This window comes from Bos javanicus, chromosome 15, assembly GCF_032452875.1.
Source record: "Bos javanicus breed banteng chromosome 15, ARS-OSU_banteng_1.0, whole genome shotgun sequence".
NCBI classification, from domain to species: Eukaryota; Metazoa; Chordata; class Mammalia; order Artiodactyla; family Bovidae; genus Bos; species Bos javanicus.
In genome coordinates, this window is record NC_083882.1 from 34,112,929 (window position 1) to 34,124,994 (window position 12,066).

Here is a 12,066-nt window from a genome sequence, read left to right on the forward strand (position 1 = left end):
CAAGACAGGAATCACTGTTTGGCTGGGTAACCTTGTAGGACTGATCAATCTTTCTGGACCCAGATTTTCCCAGCTGCTTTCAGAAAAGGCCAGGACACTAATAGAAAACTTTGTGAGATAGAAGAGAATGTGGGCATTACCCCAGGATAAAAACCCAATGGGGATTTTGCCTGCCCTTTTGCTATGTGTTTACAGCTGATTGTTTAGTTGTATAACTGGTAGCTCGCCCTGCCACTTCTTTTATTTGGTATAGATGCAGGGTCTAGGTTATGTTAGAACTGTAGTATTGGAGGGTAGTATGGAGGTTCCTCGGAGAAGGCAATGGCACCCCACTCCAGTACTCTTGCCTGGAAAATCGCATGGACAGAGGAGCCTGGTAGGCTGCAGTCCATGGGGTCTCGAAGAGTTGGACTCGACTGAGCGACTTCACTTTCACTTTTCACTTTCATGCATTGGAGAAGGAAATGGCAACCCACTCCAGTGTTCTTGCCTGGAGAATCCCAGGGACGGGGGAGCCTGGTGGGCTGCCGTCTCTGGGGTGGAACAGAGTCGGACACGACTGAAGCAACTTAGCTGCAGCAGCAGCAGCAGCAGTAGCAGCATGGAGGTTCCTTAAAGAACTAAAAACTACCATATGACCCAGCAATCCCACTGGGTATATACCCTGAGAAAACCATAATTCAAAAAGACACATGTACCCCAATGTTCCCTGCGGCACTGTTTACAGTAGCCAGGACATGGAAGCAACCTAAATGTCCACTCACAAATGAATAAAGAAAATGTGGAACATATATAAATGGAATATTACTCAGCCATAAAAAAAGAATGAAATTGGGTCATTTGTAATGATGTGGATGAGCCTAGAGTCTGTCATACAGAGTGAAGTAAGTAAGAAAGAGAAAAACAAATATTATGTATTAATTCATGTATCTGGAATCCAGAAAAATGGAACTGATGAACCTATTTGCAGGGCAGGAATAAAGATGCAAATGTAAAGAATGGACTTGTTGGCACAGTGGTGGAAGGAGAGGGTGGACCAAATTGAGACAGTAGCATTGATACATATACACTATCACGTGTGAAATAGATAGCTCGAAGGGAGCTGCTGTATAGCACATGGAGCTCAGCTTGGTGCGCTGTGGTGACCTAGAAAGGTAGAATGGGGAAGTGAGAGGGAGGCTCAAGAGAGAGGGTGTATATATATATATATACTTATAGCTGGTCATGTTGTGCAGCAGAACCTTCACACAACATTGTAAAGCAATTATATTCCAATTAAAAATAAAGTTTTAAAAATGCAAAAGAAAAAATGTAATACATGGTCATATATTGATTAAATAAAATGTTTTTCAGAATTTTTTTTTAAAAAAGCTATAGTATTGGAACACAGAAGCCAATAATTATCCAACCAAGGGATCAGATTTTATTTTATTTTTCACAAATTGAATGAATTGAGTGTGTAAATGGATGACATAGCTCACTGCTTTCTTAAAGATAGGATGGAATTAGAAGAATTCTGGGACACCCTTATCCCACCCCAAACTTTCTTGGGTGGGTATTGCCTATAGGTCATGTTGAAAAAGTTTGGCAGGATTCCCTATGCAACAAGGAATTGATGGATATATAATTATGTAATTAACTGTATCGGCTTCCCTGGTGGCTCAGTGGTAAAGAATCCTCCTGCTGCTGCAGGAGACTCGGGTTTGATCCCTGGATTGGAAAGATCCTCTAGGAAGGGAAATGGCAAACCACTCCAGAATTCTTGCCTGGGAAATCCCATGGACTGAGGAGTCTGGAGTGCTACAGTCCATGGGATCACAAAAGAGTCAGACACAACTGAGTATCTAAACAACAAGATATATAATTATATAATAGTCTAACTGTGATTATATATTTGAAATATAACAATTATATAATAAATTTTATATTTATTATAAAATTTTGCCCTTGTTTTAATTTTTTCTGGTGTTTGCGTGGAGTAATTTTTACCAAAAGCCAGAGAAAAAGAAATTTGATTACATAATTTGATGACCTAGACATTTTTAGGTAGTGAACAGACCTTGGAAGGGGAATTAAGAAGACCCAACACGTCATTGTCTTACCACCTAACTACCAGGTAAGCACTTTCCATAATTATGGTAATTTGGAAGGGGCCCACCTGGCTGAAAATTCCACCTTTGCCTCTTACCGTGGGACTCACACAAGTCCCATAATTTCTCTGATCCTGCTCTGTCATCTGTTAAGTAACAGTATGCCTATTTTACTTCCTTAATTGCAGCTGCTGCTAAGTCGCGTCAGTCGTGTCCGACTCTGCGACCCCATAGACGGCAGCCCACCAGGCTCCGCCGTCCCTGGGATTCTCCAGGCAGGAACACTGGAATGGGTTGCCATTTCCTTCTCCAATGCAGGAAAATGAAAAGTGAAAGTGAAGTCGCTCAGTCGTGTTCGACTCTTAGCGACCCCATGGACTGCAGCCTACCAGGCTCCTCCACCCATGGGATTTTCCAGGCAAGAGTATTGGAGTGGGTTGCCATTGCCTTCTCCTCCTTTATTGAGGGGGTTGTAAAAATCATATTGCTCACTGGTGTAGAAGTGTTTTACTTAAAAGGGCTATGGAGACATGAGTTTATTTTGGTGGCCATCTCTCAGGATCTTATCTTGACACTGTAAACTTCTGAGACAATTCTGATTTTATCTGTTTGGCCTACCCTTTCTTGCCCTGACAACCAATCGGGAGTTTCTGAGACGGTCAATTGTTTATTTTCTTTGGTTTTTAGAATACGCCCTTTGTCCAGACTCTTGTGCTGAGTTACCATAACACAGCCTAATTACCTGCTGGCTTGAAACTCTAGGACCTTTGCCTGCAGTTCACATGGCTTCCTGTAAATATCTACTTGTGAGAAATGGGTCTTATTTCTGCCTTCACAGTTAGTGACTTACCGGAAACTTTGCTCAATGTTATTTGGCAGCCTGGATGGCAGGGGAGTTTGGGGGAGAATGTACATGTATATGTACATTATATGTATGACTGAATCCCTTTGCTGTTCACCTGAAACTATCACAGCATGGTTAATTGGCTTTACTCCAATAAAAAATGAAAAGCTAAAATGGAAAAAAAAAGTTGGTGACTTAGGTGCCTGAAAATGTTGTTCATCAGGAACAAATTAGTAACAGCAGCAAAACTCAGAACAGACTTTTAGGGCGTGGACAGTCTTCTTTCTTTAAAGGTAGTTAGCTGTATTTCGAGGTCAGAAACAGGTGTGTGACTTAGCCTTACTGGGTTCCAATTAGTTTCAAGCTATGATGGAGTTAGAATTATTGAGTCTCAAGATGAGATTTTAGAAATGTGTGCTCCATGTCCACTGCCCACCAGACATTTCTGATTCTAATAAACTCAGGGAGGCCAATGGGCAGGCGGAGGGTGGTGATTCTGGAGACAGGGACCAGACCTTTAGGGAACTTCGAGGACAAGGAGAAAAGGAGTTTATAGAAGCAGAAGCAGAAGTGGGTAAAAAGGCAGGGGGAGAAATCTTACTGAGAAAAGGAGAAAAGAAAGAAATGGAGGAGGAAAAGGGGAGTGAGGGTATCAGGATGCAGTAAAGGAGGAAGATGAGGGTCTAGGAGAAGACTTGTTTGCTCCAGTCTCCTACTGAGATGGAGCAGAAACAAATATTCTAGAACAAAATCAACTGTCCTCAGATGGAGTCTTAACCACTGGACCACCAGGGATGTGCCCGACTTCATTTTCTAAGCCAAGACACTCAAAGACCTGTGTCCACTCTCTTTCTTTTTTTTTTTTAATTAATTTTTATTGGAGTATAGTTGATTTGCAGTGCTGTGTTAGTTTGTGCTGTACAGCAAAGTGAGTCAGTTATACATACATGTATGTCCACTCTTTTTAAGATTCTCTTTTTCACCTTAGAAGTATGTTTTTAGACAGAATCCACCTTGAGTTTGAGTATTATCTGCCTGGAAAAGAGCACCAATTATATCACAGTGTGCCCTGAGTTCACCCGAGGGTCAGGGCTCTCCCCTTTACTGGAAGGTGGGGCACACGTGGTTTCCGGCCCTCCAAACCAGTAAAGGAGAGAGATTCCACTTTATCCGGTATCACTCCTCTCTACCGTTGAGAAATGCAGCACATCATATACTGTCAAAATGAGAGCTATGGGGCACTTGCTGTGATCTTTCCTTCCTCTCTCTCATTGCACCAGTGGCTGTGCTGGGGGAACCTGTCTGGAATGGAGAACCGATCCACCAATATGAGGAATATGTAATCATGGGATAAGGGGGCATTGGAAAGCTTCCACAAGAGCTCAGGAGTCATTTGCACATCCTGTTTTGTCCTTTGAACTTCGAGAATGAATGGAATGTTCCAGTGAAGAGAGATCAGAGGGGAAACTTGGGGCTCCCCCTCTGCTGGTTCCTCTTTGAGGAGCTGAGAACCTGCATGATGAGCAAGAGACCTTCTTTTTTTTTTTTTTGCTGTGCTGGGTCTTTGTTGTTTTTCAAGAACTTTCTCTAGTTGCGGAAGTGGGGGTTACTCTTTGCTGGGGTGTGCAGGCTTCTCAGTGCGGTGGCTTGTCTTGTTGCTGAGCACGGGCTCTAGGCACACGGGCTTCAGTTGCAGCACGTGGGCTCAGTAGTTGGGTGCACGGGCTTAGTTGCTCCGAAGCATGTGGAATCTTCCTGGACCAGGGATCGAACCTGTGTCCCCTACATTAGCAGGTGAATGCTTATCCACTGAGCCTGCAGGGAAGTCCAAGAGAGTCCTCTCTTGTTAGTCACCGTTTAATCACTGATTTTTGCCATTTTGCTTTCCTGGTAAAACAGTAGACTTTGAGACTTAAATGTTTTCTATTGAGTCCCTGTTAATTGTTGGCTCCATGATGCCCGTAAAGGTTCCACATATCAGGTGCACATACATGGACTTTGTGCAGAATTCACAAAGCTGCCATTGCTGTAGCCCAGCCAAGGGTTAAATTAGTATCTTACTGTTGACGTTTGTTTAGGGTTTTTTTCTGTCATCAGACTCTTCTAAGTTTTCGAAATAAATATAAATGGTTTCACTCTGATTCAAAGAGGATTTTCCCCTGCAGCTGATTTTGCTCTAACATACAGCTTAATATAAAGCCTCACATTCTGAACAGAGTTAGCCTTCAAAGTGGATTAAGATTGTCGTGCTTCGGGCATTTTCAAGGCATTAGTTACAGTACATTGCATTAGCTTTACCAGTTGCCTCTCCTGTAATGAAAAGGATAGAAAGATCACCCGCTTGAATAGAAGACCCAAATGCCATCTTTTAACTTATGTGGAGTGTGATGGAGATGGTAATTGAAAGGGTAAAACCATTCCCATTGTAAGGAAGCAATCAAGCATTCTCTAGTTCCCTTAGAAAAGGCAAGCACAGAAATCTGAGATGCTCGAAGCTGAGAGTTCTATTCATACTAGTGATAATAGTAATGATCGTGATCATAATTGTACCAAATTGTTACCATTTTCCACCCCCCTCCTCTTCTCTACAGGCCTTAAGAGAAGCAGACCTGTATTTTAAGCTATTATGTTGACCTCATCTTTATTCATGTCTTTTTTTTGTAAGTGGGGAGCTGCTCAAATGAGCAGCTGTGTAGCCCTGTGTAGCACTGTATGAAGTGGATTTTTATCAGGCTCCCTGGTGTGTTCATGCAACCAGACATTCCTTGATGCTCAGTGCACTTTATTACATTAGTGATTAGTATCAATGCTTATACACACGATTGCAGGTGCAAAACTGATACATGCTTTGACTTCTCTTAGCATTTACTGTGTGTTAGGGACTGTGCTGGAGAAAGCAATGGCGCCCCACTCCAGTACTCTTCCCTGGAAAATCCCATGGATAGAGGAGCCAGGTAGGCTGCAGTTTATGGGGTCTCGAAGAGTCGGACATGAGTGAGCAACTTCACTTTCACTTTTCACTTTCCTGCATGGGAGAAGGAAATGGCAACCCACTCCAGAGTTCCTGCCTGGAGAATCCCAGGGACGGCAGAGCCTGCTGGGCTGCTCTCTATGAGGTTGCACAGAGTCGGACACGACTGAAGCGACTCAGCAGCAGCAGCAGGGACTGTGCCAATTGCTTAATGTATATAACCTTGTTGATTGGCTACCACAAGCCTGTAATACAGGCGCTGTTGTTAACAGTCTGATCTTTCCCAAGGGCTGACCGAGGCACTGAGACATTAGCTAAAACTTGTTAATAAATGGTGGATCCAAACTTTGAACCCAACCATTGTAATTCCAGGACCCTTGCACTTAACTGCTAGATCATACTGTCAACAATGCATGAGGAAATCAGGGGGTATTGTAAGTTTTGTAAAACAAAATTACTTATTGATTTATTGGCTGCGCTGAGTCTTCATTGTTGCACACAGGCTTGCTCTAGTTGCTCTGAGCAGAGGCTGCTCTCGCGGTGCATGGGCTTCTCGCTGCAGTGGCTTTTCTTGTGGATTGTGGGCTCTAGGTGCTCAGGCTCAGTAGTTTCCCTGTGACATGTGGAATCTTCCCAGACCAGGATAGAACCTGTGTCCCCTGCATTGGCAGGCAGATTCTTAACCATTGGACCACCAGGCAAGTCTGAGTATTAGAAGCTTACTATAACTGGAAAGTATGCTGTAATTGTCAAGGATATGCAGGTATGTCTGCCAGCTTTGAGAATTCATGTCTGCACATACCAATATTGACATTTATCTCAAACAGGTCATGTGATGGATATTAAAAATGCATATTTTTACAAGGCAGTTGCCATAATTGTGTAGTATAGGCTAATGAATGAGTTATCAAATCAGGTACCAATTTAGAACCAAGATGCTGACATCGAAGATGGAGGTCATTCCACGGAGCTAACCAGGGGAGAGCACAAGCTCTGACATCAGATCGTGATGCCAAAAACTTGGCCTTTGTGCACCGGTACTGAATCGAATCTCTGAAACAGTGTTTTGGGTGAAGTAGGAAAGAATAGCTTTATTGCTTTGTCAGGCAAAGGGGGATACAGTGGGCTCCTGCCCCTCAGAAACTGTGCGTCCCAACCCTGGGTTTGATTCGGTGAGGAGTTTTATAGCAATGGTTCAGGGGTGGAGTTGCTCATAAAGTGTGAATAGAAATAGAGGAAACACAGACGCAGAGAACAAATGTATGGACATCAAGCAGGAAAAGGCAGGGAGGGATGAATTGGGAGATTGGGATTGACCCGTATACACTGCTATGCACGGAAGAGAGAACTAGTGGAGGCCTGCTGTGTAGCTCGAGAAACTCCACTCCGTGCTCTGTGCTGATCTGGGAGGGAGGGAAATCCAGAAGGGAGGGGGTATGGGTATACGTGTGGCTGGCTGATTCACTTCGCTGTACCGCAGAATGAGCACAGTGTTGTGAAGCAACTATACCCCAATAAATAAATAAAAAAAAATCAGTGTCACTTAGGCACTAAAAAAAAAAAAGAATCAGGATGCATGCAGGGCCTGCACTCCTTTAACTGGCCTCGATGGCCTCCTCCCTTGTCTCTGCATCACCCGCCCTTTCCCTGATTAGCAACTGTTGAATCTGCCCTTTGGAACTCAGGGAAGGTCATGGAAGTTGGAGTCTGTTTCCTACCAACAAGAAAGGAAGGACATAGAAAGGCTTCTGTACCCAGGAGTCCCACACAGTCATCTTGGTTTCAGTTTGGCAGTTTGAACTCAGTCCAGCTGCTGATGAGCCGGGTGTCTTTTTTTTTTTTTTTTCATTTTTGACTGCGCTAGCTCCTCACTGCGCGAGGGCTTTCTCTGGTTGCCAGCAAATAGGGGCTACGCTCTAGTTGCGATGTGCAGGCTTCTCATCAAGGTGGCTTCTCTTGTGGCAGAGCACGGGTGCGTGGCCTTCAGTAGTTTCGGCTCTCTGGCTTAGTTGCTCCGAGGCATGTGGGATCTTGCTGGCCCAGGGATGAAATCCACGTCCCCTGCATTGATGGGCAGATTTGTAACCACTGAGCCACAAGGGAAGTCCCTATGTGTCTTTTACACGACCTTTCCAAGCCTCATTCTTTTCCTATTTGAAAATGGAGAGAACAACTTCCTCATTGGGGTGATTTGGGGATTAATTGAGATCATGCCTGATTTATAGTAAGTGTGCAGTAAATATTAGCTAGTCTTACTGTGATTGTGTTTGGATTGATACGATTTAAAATTCCCTCCCCACCTTCAGCATACAACCTGTGTACATAAATTGCTCTTTGTAGCATTTCTCCCTGAGAAAACAGGCAAATTGTTCCTGGAACCTGGGCCAAACCCTTACCCGTATAAGGTGGTTTGTGCCCATAAAATGGAAAACAAGCTATTTTGACAATGTGCTGTAGGGAGCACTGTTAGTAAAACAGTAACAGGGAGGATGAAGTAGTTTAGCATTTACAAGCACGTGGTAACTTCTGTAAATCTAAAACTGTTCTTAAAATAAAGTTTATATATATATATATGTATTTTTTTTTTTTTTTTTTTTTTACAAAATGTGTGTTACTGTGTTTCTGGACTCACCTGCTCGGTAGTTAATAGGTTAAATTCGTTTTTATACCACAATAAACAGGCTATCAAAGGCAGCCAACAGAGAGAGGCACTTCTTGAACCAAGTTCCTTATCTATAAAATGTGGGGGTTGGTTTCTTCAAAGTATTTTTTCCGATTTGCAACTCAAATGGAATGAGTAGTCATTTAAGGGGAATTAAATTGTGACTTAACATTGGCCTTATAATCAAGATGGGCAGACATTCTTTGGACAGGAAACCATGGCAGAGAATGGTTATTTTCTGGAGCGCAGGGCAGCTCCAGAGCTCAGGAGGGCCTGGGCTTCCCACGCAGGGAAGCTGGCCTGTCTGCAGATCTTTGGAATAGAGTAGGATGAATTCCTTTCTTGCAGCAATGGTTAAACTGAGGCCTCACCAGTAACTGAGGAAGAACTGATTAAACTCTATTTCAGGGTGTTTTCTTAAGAGTTGATAGGTAAGCAACTGTTTCCAAGTTCATTCTGGTTCCTTCCGTTAATGGCTCTCCAGAGATCCACAGTCCAAACACCCTTACCTAAGAAACCTGAGCTTTTAGTTAATCAGGAATGAATGTTCTGGGTGGAGAGGGTTATCCTCCCAGGTGACTTCTCCTGAGATCTCTGTGTGATGCAGGCTGAGTGTAGTGATGATCTCAGGGAAGGAATGACCATGGTCAGAGCTGTCCCAAGGGACACTGCGGGGCTGCAACGGACCGTGTTCTTCAGCCTCCGTTTCTCTAGAAGGGCAGGCAGTCCCCAGAGAGCATGTGTGGGAAGCTAACTGGGTGCCTCTTCAGACCACCCCCCTACACCCCCAGCACTGCCCCACCCACCATATCTTCACTCTCGGATGTTCACTGAGCAGATACACCGTGTGGAGCAGTGAGCTTCGTAACAGGATGACAGAGATGAACGGGGCAGAAATCTTGCCTTGATGACAGTACAGTCTGAGGGGAGGTGGGATGTGGAAAATGCTTGCCAGTAATTATGACATGGTGTGGAAAAAGAGGTGTTGCAAAACAGTGTGGGTAAAGTGCACCAAGGGTTTGTTTTTAATACACATATATACAAGTAAGTGAAGTGAAGGTCGTTCAGTTGTGTCTGACTCTTTGCGACCCCATGGACTATACAGTCCATGGAATTCTCCAGGCCAGAATACTGGAGTGGGTAGCCTTTCCCTTCTCCAGGGGGTCTTCCCAACCCAGGGATCCCGCATTGCATGCAGATTCTTTACCAGCTGAGCCACAAGGGAAGCCCATATACAAGTAAGGATTGATTTAAATGAGTGTGGAGGACATTCTCAAAAAAGAAAAGGAGAAGAAGTCATAAAAGAACAATTAGAAGAACACGTATGGGCTTTTTCCAGAACCTCAGAACCTCTGGGATACTATCAGCCTTCGACCTGGAAGTGCCCCGCAGTGTTGTCTGGTCTCAACCTCAGTGCAAGAACGTGGTCAGTCTCTGCTTGCTTACCTCCCCCTATGGGAAACTCACCATTTGTTTTTGTTTGAGCAGTGTCTGGTTACTTAAGGAAGTGGGGAGAATTGCTCGCGTGTGTGTGTGTGTGTGTGTGCGCACGCACACAAAAGAGAGACACAGAAAGACAGAGAAGGACAGAGAGAGGGAAGAAACAAAAGGGGAGAGTGAGAAAGAGGCAGGGAAGGAACCTAGGTTTTCAGTATCCTGGTGGGACCCTTCCTGTAGGACAGTGGGACCATGAGCGCTGACTGGTTGTTCTTCTGTTAAGCTGGGGAGATTTTATTTTGGCAGGGATGAAACCTACTGTCCTGGTTCCAAGGTCCAAGGATGCAGGGCTGAACTTGCAGGGAATGAGATCATGTGAGCCAGCCTTCAAGAACCTAGACTTTGCCCTGGCTGACAAGATTGAAACCGTTGCCTTCCAAAGTCCTGAAAACAAGTTAGATCTACCTTTGGAAGCTAAATTAGAACACAAAGATCACAGAGAACTTACTTTTAAAAGCCTTTAGTGTTTGCTAAGCTACCATTTCAGCAGTTGGTGGCCAGCCTCATTTTAAGCAAACTAACTTAGTGGAGCCTGGAGCTGTTGTGCGCAGGTCCCACTTAGAGTGTTGGGTGGACAGTCTCAGTGATGGATGGCTCCTGTAGAGCCCTGCTGACCCACCTGAGATCTACAGGTGGACTTTGTACCAGGTAAGGGGTGTTAGAGACACTTGGGTACCAGTTAGGAATTAGGACATCATTCGCTCCAAATGAGAATCTGCTTAGGTGGCCTAAACATGCCAAAGAAAAGTATTTCTTGCAAGCACTTCTGGCAAAGCGGGTTCTGCCAAATACTGGGGATAGAGTTTCTTTTTAAAATATTTAGAATTCAGTAGGAAGGCCCAAGGAAATTGGTATTAGCTTTGTGGTGTGTTTTAGATAGGGAACAAATAGAAACTGAGTTAGGAAAGCAGAAGGTCTTAGTTTGCAAAATTTCAACCCCAGATATCAATTTATTTACCAGATTGCAAATCAAATGAAAGCCATCACAAAAAATGGCAGAGAGAACCAGTTTGAATAGTGGCTGAAAGTATATTTTTTTTACAGGAAGTTGAAATAGAGTAATATAGAGGAGTGGAGAAAACACTGGGATTCAAACTGCTTGGGTTTGAATAGCTTAATACCTGAAGTTAATTTCTCTGGGCTTCGTTTTCCACATCTCTAAAATGGGGAAGTTGGCACCACCTCAGGATTTTTTGTGAGGCTTAACTGAGAAAACAGAGTGCTTGGCTCAAGAAATTTTAGATCAATCTTCAAGTTTTTAGGACACTGGAACATTTCTAATCTATGCTCAGCTGAAACAGATTTTTCATATGGTTCAAGCCATTGTTATTATATATTTGCTTTGAAATGAAAGGATATGAACGTGTTCGTTGATTATTTACACACATACTTTTACTAAGTAGTAGTGTTGTTGCAAAGTTGTGTATACATCAAGTAATATTTAAAATGCATGAGGGGAATTTCCCACAGAAAGGGATTCTATTTGTGTAAAGCAGAAAGGCTTTTCCAAAAGTAAATAAACATTGTTATGTCTTTTGTGCAAATCTGATCATTCATGTGTTGAGATCAGTTCTAGCGAGGTATTTGTGTTTAACTTCTTGCTCTCTGTGGGCTTATGAGAGAATTAGATGCGCACAGAATGTGTGTGGACAAAAGCAGAAAGAGTATTTGGACTCCTTAGTACCATTTGTATTTTAATTATTCTTTGAGGTCAAAATACGACCTCCAGAATAACACTGAAAGCAATTAAAGTAGAATTTGACCAAAAGATATTTGATTTACAGAAAGCAATTTCCATTTCAGCTATATGACCTTGGTCCAGGGTTGATCTCACTAATGCCGTAGTTTCTCATCTGTGACCCTGGGTGGGACAGGGCAGAGGAAGAATGGACCAGATATTTAATGAGATTGGACCAAGTATCTGATGTTTCTTTCAGGCTTATAATTCTATTGCCTAAGGAAGGTCTATTGCTCATAAAACTTTCCAACTGTCAGACAGAAT